The 15,770-nt window shown below is 37.4% G+C and overlaps 1 long non-coding RNA gene across 2 annotated transcripts in view; it reads right to left on the bottom strand.

Moving 5' to 3' along the window:
• Positions 1 to 15,770, bottom strand: part of LOC117000325 — a 54,916-nt gene that overhangs the window by 27,204 nt on the left and 11,942 nt on the right. For both annotated transcript variants that reach the window (XR_004418744.1, XR_004418743.1), the window contains exon 2: positions 12,624 to 12,711. This is a non-coding gene — a long non-coding RNA (uncharacterized LOC117000325). The remainder of the gene's footprint in view (positions 1 to 12,623; positions 12,712 to 15,770) is intronic.

Raw genomic sequence — 15,770 nt, forward strand, 5'->3', positions numbered from 1 at the left:
TGTCCCATAATGTGAAAACTTCTGAAGGACTCCCTGAGGAACCCTTCTGGGTTTCATTCTTGCACACATACCCATAAAAGATGCAATGCAAAATGAAGTAAAAAGGATTAATCTTCCTTTTCAGTGCCTGAAGAGATAATCAGTTGAAAACTTTGTGTTCTGGATTTAGAATTCACTGGCCCCATAGAGATGTGCAAGCATGAAAGTTTCAATAATCTGAATGTGGGGGTTTTTTGGGTTTTTTCAATTTTATTTTTTTTTTTAATATTTCCATGTTCAAGCATCACACAGTATTTGTTTCCCTAGAAGAAAATCCATCCCTTCCAAATTTAATCTATCTGTTGCTTTTTCAAATGTAGCATGTTGACACTTTGTTAATTTAAAACAAGTCTCACCAATCACAAATGCCTCGTTACACATCACCTTCAGAAGTGACAGACAGCATCAGTCCATTAAAAAAAAAAAATTTATATAAATATAAGTAGATTTAATTTCTAATATACTTAAAAGTGGTGCCAAGTCACTCAAAAAATAATTCCTGGTTTTATGAGATCTGTGACCTCTGCTTCACCCTCCCTCTTCAAATAGTGAATTCCTAGGAATTTTTGGGTTCTAACCTTGATCAGACAACTCATTTCCAGGATAGATCTTGACAAAATACATATGCAGAGCAAGCATGATTGAAAATGTTTTCTAATTACTGTAGCTTCTTTTCAACTTTTGTGTGACTTTCTTACACAAGGTTTTTCCCTACTTGTAAATTTTCTTTCAGTGCTTCACTGGTGTGTGCTTTGCTTTCTGCTGCTGCTGAAGACCAGTATTTTCTCCAGCACAGTTACCAATCCTTCTTTTGGTTTTAATATTCTTTTTTGAAAAGAAATAAGCTCAGCAGGATTTCAGAGCCCTCAGCAAATCCCACTCTCCAGCTACCAGGATGATGACTTTCCTGCCTACACATTTCTAAACAACCATATTTCTGCATTTTCCTTGCTCATACAAAGCACCAGAAAGTTTTATGCAGTTTAATTTTTTTCACTGTTTATGAGAGAGGGATAGAATTGAATCTGCCAAGATTTTAAAAGAGTTTTTAAAGGGCCCTACCAGTTCACAGTTGAAAATAAGTAGTTTTATTATTGTTGACATTTCTATAACATTTTTGATCTTATAATTTTGGGTGTTTTTTAAGCATAGAAGTAAAACCACCATCTAGGTACACATTACTCTTTGTATGTTTACCATTTTTAAAAACTCCAGTGTTTAAGCAGATGGGAAAAGCAGAATTAGTGCTTTTCTAATCCCCCAGGAAAAAGGCATGGGTTTCATTCCAGAACTGAAATCTAGAAGTATTCCTGGTTTTATTTGTGGGATTTTTTTCCCTCCTTTTCCTGTCAAAAGAAAATCCTATCTTATTTTCATATTCATATTCCCTTCCTGCTTCTTATTGTGTAAAAATTGGTGATTTCAAACCTCCACATTGGGTTGAATGACATGGCTCTGGTTCAGCAGCCTAAGTTTATTTCCAGTTGTACAGAATAAACCATAAATAACTAATCCCCACTAAAAACATAATAGAGAGCCTAAATTAAGTAATAAATTGCTGTCCAACAAGCTTCTGTAAAGCTCCAAACCTTCCCACTGGGACAAATGTTCAGGATCTAAAAGAACCCAGGGTTTACTGCCCACAGAGCTCCGGAGTCCTTCTGCTGATGATGTGTTCAGCATTCATTTGAAAGGCAAGCCAAACTGCATCATGAATTTTTCAAGAAAGCAATGGAAACATGGGATTTATGATCATTGACTCTTGCTGAAGGCTGATCTTGTAGATCTGTATTTGTCATTTCAATTGCACAAAGTCATTTTTCAGTTTTTCATGGCTGGCTGAAGGGTTAGAGTGCCAATGGAAACATCAGGTTGAAATAACAGATGTCAGAAATATTGCACCAGGAGCCAGGAGCTACTTTAACAGACCTTGTAAAATATTGCTCCTTCTTATACTGAACATAGGGGTAAGAGCATTTTTTATTTGCTTTTTAAGTCAATTGGCACTTTGTCTCAACTGAAACCATAGGCTGAGGTTGTAAGGGAATTCACTTTGCCAGTGCATGCAAAGTTTTGTTTTCAAGGCAGTGAGCTACTTACATCAACTTTTGCTGAACAATAAATAAATTGGCTATTCAAAGGTCCTTGAATAGTATAAAAGCATGGTAACACCCCTTTATAGCTGTTTCACAGAAAAATATTTAATTCTTGTTCTCTCTTGCATTCATCTAAAGAAAGGCTATTAATTTTCTTTCCAGTTGTGCTTTTCTCAGGGAATATTCCCCAGTACCTTTCTGGCTTGAGCTATGCTTGAAGGTTTTCCCAGCATGAGTATGTCAAACAAGAGTGTGAAAAATCATTTCCCTGTCTGTGGGAGCCCTGGAGCCTGCCCTAGGGGCAGAAATCTCTGTGCCCTGGAGAGAAAGACCTTAAGTTGTGAGAGGGACACTGAGGGAATGGATTGGCTCTGAGGAGAAAAGGTAAAGAGAGAAGCTATTAATAATTTCCAAGAGATATTTCCAGAACTGCAGTGTTGATAATAATGCTGAGTACAAATATCAGATTAGTGTCACAACCAGTAATTTTATCGTATCATGAGCCAGTGTTACACAGTACAGAAAAATAATAACCTTAACCCAGCCCCCAGAGATGGCAAACAGCACAGCAGGGAACATTCACAGCAGCTGAATATACATACCACAACTCTGGGAGTGAGCACAGCAAGTCTGAGATCAAATAAATAAAGACTGTGACCAGAAACTATTAAAATAATATAATGAATTATTATAAAAATGTGGGGTTTTGTTTCTAACATGCTGTGGTCAGGTTTATCATTATCTCCAAGCTTCCTGCCCCACATTGGGTGTTGTGGTTTACCTGACAGGCAGCTAAACATTACAGCCATTCACTCATTCCCACTTCACTGGGATCAAGGAGAGAGGCAGAAGAAAAAGTCCAAACTCCTGGGTTGAGAAAATGATGGTTTGAAAGAAAATGAAGGGGCAATAACGATAATGAAGAAAGAATACACAAAGTGCTGACAACGCAGTCCCTCAACACCACTGAGCAGTGCCCAGCTGAGTAGTGGCTGCAACTTCCCCCCCCACACCTTTTATTGTTCATCATGACATCATCCAGCATGGAATAACCCTCCAGCAGCTTGGGTACACTGTCCTGGCTCTATCTCCTCCCAGCTTTTGAGTACCTGCAGCCAACCTGCTGGCAGAGCAGCCGGAGAAGCCGAAAACTCCTTAGGTCAGTGCAACTCCTTAGGTCAGGAGCAGCCCAGCCATCAGTGTGGGATTAACACTGTGCTCATCCTTTAACCAAAACACAGCACTGAACCAGAGCTCTGGGCCAAATCAGGATTCTGTTAGATAGCAGCACTCTGTTAAATGGAAAACAGGCAGGAGAATCTAAATCCAGCAAAGAGCTCAGTTCCCCAGCAGAAACACCACTCTGGGCTGAGCCTGCATGAACTGGACTCTCAAAGGGAATCCAGAACCTCTAAAGCCTTTCTAGAGCTTGGACAGTGTTAGGACAAACCACTTCCACTGATTTTGAAGGTACCCAAGGAGGTAGCACAGGAGTAGCTCATTTCTGAGTCCTAGTTTGTCTCGCCCTGTTTGCTCCTTGCTGTAGCCCTGTCACAGAGTGACCCAAGGCAATCAGTCCTGAGCACTGTCCTGGGTGGTACCACGTCCCTGCAGCACAAACCTTCCCCAGGATGCAGAGGTGATGAGGAAAACACAGGAATTCACACTGTTACAATTTATTAATTACTGCATCTATTGTTCCTCTCATTACCTAAGAACAATGAATGAATTTAAAACACATCTGCATTATGTTTTTAATCTCTGAGTGCCAAGAACTCTGTGTGCTCATCCATATTTTTGCAAGGATCTCGCAGATTCCTGAATGTTACTTGAATGCTTATGGTAGAAACATTACAGTAGGAGTGTCATTTTTTTCTTTTCCACTTAGAATTTTAATTGAAGAGAGTAAGAGTGATTCTGTCACATAATACAGTAACTGTAATCATGTAACTATTTCACTGTCTTGTCCCTTTCTGTACAGGTGTTTATGACTTCCCTTGGCTATAGAATATTATAACCTGTTGGCCAAACTTCAGAAGTTTTTTGAAAAAGGATTAAATTCTTGCTAAGATAGGTGGCATGACAGAAGGCAGAAAATGAAGTACTGCCTTGTTGAAGAAGAGCATTTTATTAGGTACCAAAGAATCCATATAAAATAACTACAGCAGGAATATTTTACTCTCATCTATGAGTTGAACTCAGATGTTACACCTACTGTGGATACTAACTTAGAGAAATCTAAGTATGTAAAACACATATCTGGGGAACTATAACATTTGCTATTGTAATAATGAAAGAACCACTTTTCTTATAGATGAAATGAGAAAATTTGTCTTACTTTTAAAAAGTTCTTTTTAATGAACATCTGAAATGAGAATACTCTTCAAATGTGTTAAAAATAAATCATACTAAGCAAATACATGCTGAAATGAAGCCTTTACTTTATAAATTAATACAAACGTAACCAAATTCCATAATTTTATTAATTTTAGTTTTCCAGGCTATTTTTATTTTGTTCGTTTAGTTTAAATTATTTGAATTTTTATCAACAGTCTTGTGTGTTCTCTGGATTGATTCCTGAAAGAAATATACATAGCCAGAATAAAATTAATTTTAAAAAAACCTACAAAGATTAGTGTAAGTGGTACTGAAAATAGACTAGGACTAGGACTAGGACTCTCTTCTAGAGAGTATTTCCATACTGCTTGGAATGAATTCTAAACATCTCAGAAAGTACAACTTTTATTGTGAGTTTTACCCAGAGTTGTGCTCCTGGGATTTTATACACACATTGAACTGCATAAAGAATTGCTTTTCACAGTTTATTTCTCTTTTTCTTTCTCATTTCTCTGGTTTTACAGCAATTCATATACAAAAGTATACTTGTTACTCAGGAAAAAATCCAAGGTTATGGTACATGCCTGATCATTTGTGTCTTTAAATTCTGAGCCTTCTCAGTGATTATTGCCTTTACAGTGGTTCTTTCACGTGCATTTCATATTACTTGGGAAAAGTACCTCAGTACCCCAAGTAAGCCCTTTTACACCATTGAATGGAATTCTAATTTCTTTGCCTTTCTGAAAAGAGTATTTTGGTTTCTTTAGAAAGAGAAAAATGGGACAAAACAATTGAAGCAGAAAAGTTAAGTGGGAGACAGGAGAAAGTCTCATGTTAAAGTAGTATATTTCCAATTTAAAAAAATTACATATTTCTGAGGAGAGATTTTTTTAAGAGACAGAAAGGAAAAACACTTCATCTTCTTTTCTTTACTCATGTAAAGAGTCTCTATTTCTAAATGTAATGAGAGGCTCTGCATTTTTGCTGGGAATTCTTACTTTAGCCCTTGAGGTGAATTAAATATACACTTGCATTTAAATATAGAATTTTTAAAAAACAAATCAGAAAACAAACAAAAAACCTAAAACAAACAATTAAAAAAATAACCCCAAACAAATGAAAAGCATCAATAGACTGAACAGAGATATATTGCCACAACAAAGTGACTGCAAAGGAGCACCACGAGCCAACACCAAAAGTGGGAGTGTGGGGCATCCCAGCCCAGCCTTGGATCCATCTCCCAACCGATCCCAGATCAATCCTTGGTCACAAATTACTGCTGCTCCTGCTGAGCAGTTACAATTTATTGTCCCCCTCAACATAAAGGCCCAAAGAAAAGGAATGCAAAAAAAAATTAAAATCCTCATATTCCTTGCTAGAATAATTTTAGATTTTATTCTTCAATTGTATGTTTTACCATTGGTTTCCTTTCTCTAACAAGATAGCTTTACACTGAGTTAGTTAATAAATAATTGTGTACTGTAGGTAGCCTAATTAATGTCATTCCCAGACTGGAAACGACAAGTCTCAGGCACAGGGTGGGACTGTTGAGGTATCTGTGCAGGGACAGGAGTTAGACTTGATGATCCTGGTGGGTCCCATTGAACTCAGGATATTCCATGTTTCTGTGATATTAATTTTAAACATCTGCACATTTTTAAGTTCACAACAAGTTTCTGTTACCTATTATGCAGCCTCCATTATTCTTTCTTTACCCTTCTCAGGCTTCTTAACCAGGAAAGCAAGAGTGTGAAGTTTTTTTTCCTTGAGTTACTCATAAATCATAGGACATTAATTATAAAAGGAAGGGAGAAAAAACAAAAAAAAACAAGGGAAAAAAAATATACCGGTCATGCATCAGCAAAAATCCCAATGAGACCTTGAGGAATGGAAGGCAAAAAGAAGAGTCAGGATACAATGATGGGACACAGGGAAATGAACAGAAAAATACAGTGAGTGAAAATTATCTAATGATAAAAAAATAAAATAAAATTTTAAAAAAAGAAACAATGAGCATATTGAATTCAAGGTCCATTACTTCTGCCTGCTGGGTGTTACAACCCCACTCACAATCAATGAAATGACTCCTATTGACTTGGAAGAATTTTCAATCAGGCCTAAAGCATAATGCCTGTAACACTTGTTAATCTAGATGTGCCTGATTTAATAAAAGTTGAAAGGTTCTCTTTTAACCAAAAAACCTGAATGTCTTGAATGCATTTTCATATATTTCAGAATGTGTCTAACCCAAAACATAGAGCAGCAGCTCTGCAAAACAATGCCCTGAGGCGGATTGAGTTCTAGCACACAAAACTCACCAGCTCCTGCAGATCACTTTTGCATAGGAATTACAGACACTGCTCAGAATGTAATTTCCTTCAAATTCTCACTGGAAAATAAATTACTTCAGATCAGATGAAAGATTTTGCTAAAATAGTCTTTTGCAAAATGAAACTCCCATGGTTAGGCAGCTCTGAATAAGTTCTGGTTGAAAATAGGGTATTTATTTTAGTGTTCTGTAATTCAATGGGTTTTAATTTTTTTTAATGTGATAATATAGTATCTGTGTATACTGAGACTTAATAGCAAAGTAGGATATAATGAGTCAATATTTATATTTTTCAAATGGCAAAAAATTGCTCCTGCACTGACAAGAGCATCTTTGTGTATCTGTGTTCATCTGAAATACACAATATATTCAATATGTCACAGTCTGAACCATTCATTCCAGCACCGTTACTATATTATTCTGATATATCATTTTTACTATCTTGCTACTTGCTGAACAATCATGATGGAATATAGAATGTATATGCAAGTTCACAACACTTTTCTAAACATTTCTCTAAAGCTATTACTTAAATCAGTTGAAAATGAAATCCCACTTGTTAAAATAGTATTTTCCTCCAATGACAGCTTTTGGCAATTTGATGGTGCACGAAAAATTACATCTTTCAGTTCTGCAGGAATATCTTCTCGTAGCACTCATATATTTTTTTCATCAGACACCTTTTAGAAGAGGAGAGAGGTTTCTCGCAAATATATGTTTTCTTTCAAAGGCATGGAGATTTTTAACATGAATTTCTTATTTCTGTAGTAAGTAGAGAATTTCTCTATCAGGAAGCTCCTGATTAGAATTGGTAGCCACCAACTTTTAGGGAAGTCACAACCTGTGTTAATTTGAAGTTTAGTTTGACCAAATCTGAAAAGCCAGAACAATGCTTGTGACTAGTCTAAAGTAGAGCTGTTCCTCACATCTTCAAAAGACTTGGCAAACTTTTTTTTTCAATATTTTTGGCTCCTTTCCTGCCTTTTCACACCCAATGATAAGTATTCTATCACTACTCTTAGCCTGAAAGTTGTCTGTTTTAAACATCCAGAAGAAAATTTAACTCTCCTGAAACTGAAGAAGAAATGTAATTTTTTAATTTCATGGTTTTTTTGGTCTCTCTTTAGGTATCATTTTTCATGTATTAGAGGAAAGGTTGCGCAGCTAAAACAAAAAAATGAGCTTTTATCAATTGTACAGTAATTACACCAAGTACTTAAATTAACAGTGAACATGGAAAAATTAAAAGTGTTACTCATGTAATTTTTTGCTAAATAAATTTTTTTTCATTTCAGAAGTATGTACATTTACACAAAAAAGGCAATGCACCCACAAATAAATGTATCTATTCTGGCTACTACCAGGAAACCACCAGCCTCCATTGGTTTCATCTTTATTTGTATATTTAATTTTTTCTCCAAGTTAGAACAGTCAAATATAGACATCATTCCACTCCCAGTGCCATGTTGCTCCAACCAACCACACGAAAAATCAAGAATTCCTAAAGAAATTGTGCTGGGAACTGAAACAGGCAATGGGACGAAGACAAAAAAAGGAGTAGTAGCCTGCACTAAGTGCAAATCATTTCCAGATCTTGCAGTGTGAGAAAAAGGGACATTTTTAGTCACAAGTTAAGGAAATCTGTCTCGACTAACTGTAATCAATAAATTTATTTCACCTGCAGAACACCTTTGATTTTTTGGCTTTTGTGAGGCCTGTTAAGTGTTCCTCTAACTATATTTTGGTGATCGAACACTCAAGGTGCAGGCACAGTTTTTCTCTAGGTATGTCAAGGTTTCCTTCTGTTGTTGGGAGCCATTTCTTATGAACAATTTTTAATTAGAGAAAATTCAATAATTAATTTAGTGAGAGCTACCGGATTATTTCAAAGTCCTTAGAGGGACTACGAGATCATTAATTCTCTGTAACTTTCTCCTACATATTTACTCTGGAAACTAAAAAATGGTCTGCAGCAAACTTCAAAGGGAAAGGAAATGATCCACTTTCCTGTCCATTGTGAATAAAGTAGAAACATGTGGTTTAAACCATAATCTTTTTGTGATACAACTTGATATTAAAACCATGTTTGGTTAGTTAATGTAAGAGTTGGGACACACTGGAATAAAATATACAGGAGGGTTCAGGCACTGAAGCTCTGCAAGAACAAAGCAGACTGACCAACCTCTGCCAGCAATTGCATTTGGATAGTTAGTGCTGCCTTGCTGGAAGAAAATGGGATAAATGGTGTTCCAGCAGCCCCATTTTCTGTCCCTCTGGGTGTGCTGGGCTCCATGACCTCGTACAGTGAATACAAATGGACAAGCACGGAGATAAATCTTTAGAGACAACATACAACAAGCCAAAAAAGTGTTGTTTGTCCCTCCATGCATTTCATTAATATAGTGCCATACCCTGTTGGCAATAGCAGACTCAAGTGGGACAGTTAATGCTTGTCGGTTAGCAGTTTTGGATAAGCCTTATCTCTCCCAAGTGATCTCAAAAATTCATATTTTGGCAGCAGGAGTAAATTGCAGTGGGTTTGGTTTAATGTAGCATGAGGTATACTGTGTATATTTAGAGATTTTGCATCACCAAATTATTCTAAAACTTTCAAATCACCAAATCTTTCCTTTTAACATGTGATTTAGTATACTTAGTATTTAACTGTCAATATTTTTGTTCAATACTTCCTTTGCATGTATATGACGAGATCTGATGGGTTTCTCTTCCTATAAAATAGAGAAAACTTGGACGCTTTTTGGTTCTTGGAGGATTGAAGTGACCCAAATTTTTAAGTACTGCATTGTCCTGGTTTTATCCTTCTTAATGTTTTCTTGTTTTTCATCCTGTTCTGTTGAAACAGTTAATTCACTTGTGTTTTAGAGCATCATTTTTGCTTTGGTTATTGTTATAATTTATTAGCCTTCCCTCATCAAGCAGTGATAATATTGTTATTAGTGAGAGTTAGAATTTATAAGGTGCCCAAGAGGAAACATTTATTGCCTTGTAGGATGCAAACTACATTGGAGCTGCCTCTTAACTGAGTTTTCTACGAGTGCTTATGGCCACAGTCTGGTATCAATGGCAGCATCAGAAAAGTGAAGAAACGCTGCTGGCATTTAAGTGCTCTGGGACTAAGCTGAATTCCAGCCTAGGTTGTAAAAACATTGTCATTGGGTGAGGAACATGCGGGTCATTCTTTCTCCCCTCACTGGATTCTGAAAGTTAATAACATGAATTGCAGATACCAATTGATTGATTTCATTTCAAATCTTCCATGTCCTGCAGGTGCTTTCCATTAATTATTCATGTGATGCTTTCATCAGTTGGATACAAAAAGAGGTAGAAAAGCCGTGTCCTATGAAGAAAGAGAGGGGTAGGTGCTGAGAGACTGTTTAACACCCTAGGAAGTTCTAGATGTATTTTTAAGACTCTGTAACAAAACTGATAGCTTCCTTTAATTGTTTTGGGGTTTTCTACTGATCATTGCGGTAGCTTAGGGTTGTGTCTCACCCTGATTGATGAGAGTCACAAAAGTAAAATGTCTTCTAGACATAACTATGTTGCCAGTCACAAAATTTTTTTCTGAATGATTTTCCAAATTTTGCTAAGGTTAAATTAGAAAAATATATAAGACTGCCTTAGAAATGCACAAAATGCTCAGTCTGGGCCATAAGCAACTACAGAATTTTTTTCTATATTTCAAATACTATTCCTTATCACTAATTAAATACCTGAGCTTGTGCCTAATTCTCAGATTCCTGTTGGGATGAGTCTGAGCTCAAATATTTCATGTACAGAATTCATAAATGGATTCAGAATGTTCATAAACGTCAGTGCCTTGAACAGAAGTTGGCAGTAATTGCACAGAGCTTTTGAAAAGCATCCACGATAGTTCAACAGATCTTAGAAAAAAAAAAAAAAGGCCAAATCACTCCCTCATCCCAAACCAGCTTTCAAGAGCTGTTGTTTGTATAAGTGTCTCTCTACTGATAAGCATGTCACCCCTTCAAAAATACAGTTGATTGCTTACTTACTTCTGACAGAGCCCCTGAGATTGTCAGCTGGAAAATGCAATGGCCCAGAGCTGCTCTAGAAGTCCACGATCTTGAAAGGAAACTTTGGTTTAGGTTTGGTCCTTAATAAAGCTTCCTGTGCACATGGAAATGCTTCATGCAAAATCATCCTCTTAACAAATGTCTGTATTTCTTCTGTGAGATCCCCCCCTTAACCATTAGCATGCCAGGCTTTGGAATCTACTCCAAACAGCTTTAGAAGGAAAATTAATCTCAAGCAAGAATATTCTGCCTATGTGCTGTTCTTACAGTGGTGGATTCTAATAATTTCTGAATGTTTTTTTCAGATTATATTAAATAATTTCCCTGGGTTTTTCTTTTTTTTTTTCTTTTTAAAATATAAATATCTGAGAAAACAACCCTTTTGTTTGTAGTGGTTTTAAGCTGAGACTCTAAGGAATGCTGTAGCTCTGAAATCACTTTGACTTCTTCAGAAATACACTGGATCTCAAAGAATGAACTGTAAATCCTTAAAGAAATGTAAAATGCCCTGATGTTAATGAACAGCCTTCATTATGAATCAATACTAAATTGCAGAGAAGCTCTACCACTCCAGATCCATTTGCCTCCTTTTGTGGTGACTTTACAATGGGTTGTATTGAATTTCTGAGCTCCAGCAGCTGCTGGACTGAACTGCACAGTGGCAGTCCCAGTGTGCTGCTTGCAGGCAGCACATGGAGTGTTTTGCTGTGACAAGGGGCTGTGCTGGAACCACTGGGCCACTTGTGACACTCAGCCACTCATTTGGACTCCTACAGGGCTTTGTTACTAAACAATGAATGAAGTAATGAGGAGCCCTCCTGCTATTTGGCTTAACAGGAGAGCAGAGAGACTCAAACATATTTAATAGTAAACAAAAAAAAAAAAAAAAAGAGTTAATGAGATACTTTCTTAGTCGTTGGCAAGTGAGAGCTCTGTATTGACAAAACCACAATCAAGCATCAGGCAAACAATCATTGCACTCCTGTGTTCACAATGGAAGAAATCACCAAGTAATAGCAGTGCTTTCAACAAGGCTAGAAGAAAGCTTGCTCCCCATCCTCTGCAGGCACTTTATAATCTCCTGACTCCTACAAAAGTAACTGCAGGACAGGGAGGCCCCAGATGGATGGGGCTTGGAGCAGCCTGATCTGGTGGAAGGTGTCCCTGCCCATGGTACGGGGTGGCACTGGATGGGCTTAAAGGTCCCTTCCAACCCCAAACCATTCCAGAATTTCATGATTTGATTATATCTTCAATGACAGAGCTCACAGGGCCCAAGCTTTTGCAGACACCATCACTGACTTGGAAATATCTACATGTTTTCAACAATTCTCATTCTCTCCTATTGATTTGGATGCTAGATGCCACTGCAAATATTCCTGACCTTGAGAGCAGTTCAGCTGGAGGATTCCAACAAATCCACCAGTCACCAGGGGCAGTGATTACTTTTAGGCTGAATTTGCAGCAAATTTTTGTGCTGCTGGTGGTACCAAAGTAAAGGCACAGCATTTTCCTTTGCTTTTCTTCCTGGTTGCAAAAGAGAATAAAGAGGGACTGCTCTTTTCACTGTTCTTTCCCTTCATCAAACTGGCTTAGGGTGGTGTTGGTCCTACCCAAATGCTCCTGCAGTTGTGTAACCCAAATTAGAGAAGCACCATTTTTCTCATCCTATTTAAATAGCACAAAATGGGTCCATTACGTACCCCTCTGGACTTCCTGGAAATGAGGCAGACATTAATTCTGAAAGATTAATTGAAACATTACCTCTGGCACCACTACAGGTAGTTCAGCTCTTTATTGATTCAAGTTTGGCATTGACACCCAAGTTCCATTTCAGGTGATGATGTAGAGCCTGGTGAGAGAATAAGAAAGATCTTGTTACTACAAGAACAAGGAGTTACTAAGGTGAATATACATGTGACAGATACACTCTCTTAAATCTTCCCATATGAGAGATCTGTCACAGTTGTTATCATTCAGCCAGGCTAGTCAGAAAAAGTGGTTTGCAGTAGAAAAATCCATTTCATTGAAAGCTAAATATCTCATGGAGTTCTGTCTGTTTTGACAGCCTTCCTTACTGAAAGTTTTATGAGATCCTTGTAATAGTACTGGTAAAAATAACAGGTGGTGGAGAAGATGAAATGAAAACCAAACCTCTCCCAGTAAAAGATAGGTTTCACAAAATTATGTAGAGGGTTATGATTTTTAAGGTTTAAAGTCTTCTCCAAAGTAGAATTAAAAAGAATTGAAGACATCCCTAAAATTTATTTCTGTTCTCTCTTAACCATCTCTGTTATTCACATGTTGTCATATGACATCTGCCTTCAGTCCTCTGCTAATTGTTCAGATGTGAAAATAAGAATTGGGACAGATGATTAATCTCAGACATTTGAGAAATTAAAAAAAAAATAAGAGAGAAGGAAAAATAGGACATTTATCTAAAGGAAGAGAAGTAGAACAGCTGTGCGAGACTGACGTACATGCTGCACCTGAACTCAAGGCAAAGGCAGTCTAATTCCAGGTTTAAGAATAGAATCAGGGAAATGGAAAAGCTCTAGAGGTGTTTGGAAGTTAATGATGCAGCACTGTAGTAAAGCCCAAATTAAATTCTCAGTTTTCTCAATAGAAGTACATTAAAACAAAAGTACGTTCAGAATAAAGGTGTCTTATGCTGCTTCGTTGTTGCTCCCTCAGAATGGATTTTCTTTTCTGTTTATTTCTGCCAAGCAATGACATATGGGGGGTTTCCTACTCATACTTCTAAGTGAAACATTTTTAGGACAAAAGCAAAGGATAAAGTAGCTGAAAATACGAAGGAAGTGGAGAAACTGATAGAAACAAATAAAGTTGAATGTGTAATATTATGTACTCTGACTCTGGACATTATTGCCATCAAAAGGAAAAAGAAGGGTAATTGGTCTCATATAAGTATCCTTCCTTGTCCCAATTGCACTTGACAGTGGGATTGGTCTGTAACTCTGATCTCTGCATCATTATTTGGAACTCAAATGTAGCCATCAAAGCAGATTGAGTCCCTGGAAGTTCTGCTGAGTTATCCTTACTTGCACAGGATCTTTAGGACAGAGGCTTAAGGTTTCAAAATGTAAAAAATGATCCTGTTGTTTTCACACAACTGTGACTGTACCCATGCAGATGAGTAGAGGAAGAGAGAATTAATATTCCCCTTTTTTTCTTTAAAAGCTTTATCTGATTCCTTCCTTCCTTCCTTCCTTCCTTCCTTCCTTCCTTCCTTCCTTCCTTCCTTCCTTCCTTCCTTCCTTCCTTCCTTCCTTCCTTCCTTCCTTCCTTCCTTCCTTCCTTCCTTCCTTCCTTCCTTCCTTCCTTCCTTCCTTCCTTCCTTCCTTCCTTCCTTCCTTCCTTCCTTCCTTCCTTCCTTCCTTCCTTCCTTCCTTCCTTCCTTCCTTCCTTCCTTCCTTCCTTCCTCTTCTGTCCTCTGGAGCTGGCCAAGAGCTCTCACTTTATCTTCTCTCACTTAATGACTCAGTTTTTATTGTTTTTATGTTCTACTGTTTAGACTCCAAAACCTTTTAATTCTCCAAGAATATTTGTTTCTTCTCTTTCAGAGGTATCTTATTCAGGGATTGTTTGTTGTTTGTTTTTTGGGGTTTTTTTCCCCTCAGGCAATAATTACTCTTCTTCAGCTATATTGATAGGTTTTGGTTGTTATTTGAAATTTGGAAGCGTTTTCTATTTTTTTTTAAATGAGAAAGGGATGGTGGAAGATTATGTGTTTTTTAGCTTTCCAAGGTCTCTTTTTGCAGACTTAGATTACCCAAGACATATTAAAAGATTGATAAATAATATTTCCATCAGAAAGGATTTTCACAGGGATTAGGTTGGTAGACAGAGTTCCAAACAAACCTTTGCAACAAGAAATATTTCTGTAGAGAGGGAAACCACAAACAGTCACAAGAAATTAGGAACACTTTGACAGATGGATCACAATATTTATCAAGGGGAAAGCCAGAGAAGCAGTAGAGATGTTTTCTCCTTTGAGCAGCCTAGAATTTGATATCTATAACTCCAGCCTGGCCCCTATTTATAAGGACAGAATTTCATTGGCAAGGAAATAAGGATGGCATGTTCAAGACTGGGGAGGGGAGGGAGAGGAGGTTTGCTCTCAGCAGCTGGTCACAGGGAAAGGTTGTTTTCTTGGGAATGAGATAAAAACCTCCATGTGACAGCAGAGCTGAGAAGATGGTCACAAAATAAACAGTGCTGCCAACAGGAGCTGTCACCATATTTAAGGCTGATGAGTAATAATTAATACAGATTCTTTCAAGCAAGACTTGCAGGCTCAAATGGGGCTCCATGATTCACAGAGGAAGAGGAAAGTGAAAGACTCTTCCTTGGAATTGGAATTCAGTGCCTGTGAAAGGCTGAAGCGCTGGTGTGCAGGTCTTCCAGGCTTCAGCTGCAGCAGAGGAGTTCTGTGTGCTTGCTCCAATTGCAGCAGCTTTAAAAACAACATTCACAAGCAGAGGTGTCTCTAATCCATTCTGCCTCTCTCACACACCTTCAAATCTCAGCACAATTTGGAACCTGATGGAAACTTCTAGTTCATTCCTGGTTTTTTGTAGTCCTGAGGTTAAGATCCTAAATTATTTGGGAGTTAAAAATGTTCATCTAAGAATGTCTGAAAAAAGTCAACAAGGATGAAAAAGTAATAATTCAATACTTGCTGTTTAGCTCTAGTGTCAGCTGCCTGGAAATGTCTTAATAATTGTAGGATGCAAGATGTAAGGGATGGGATAGGAGACATATACATATTTTATGCATAAAAACCATACATCTTCTGCCTTGTGTAACTTGAAAATAATGTCATTCTTTAATTTTTCAGGTGGAGGTGCCCTGTGTAAACTGGTTTTTGTGTTTTCAAACAATGCCATG

The sequence above is a fragment of the Catharus ustulatus genome, chromosome 9, assembly GCF_009819885.2.
Source record: "Catharus ustulatus isolate bCatUst1 chromosome 9, bCatUst1.pri.v2, whole genome shotgun sequence".
NCBI classification, from domain to species: domain Eukaryota; kingdom Metazoa; phylum Chordata; class Aves; order Passeriformes; family Turdidae; genus Catharus; species Catharus ustulatus.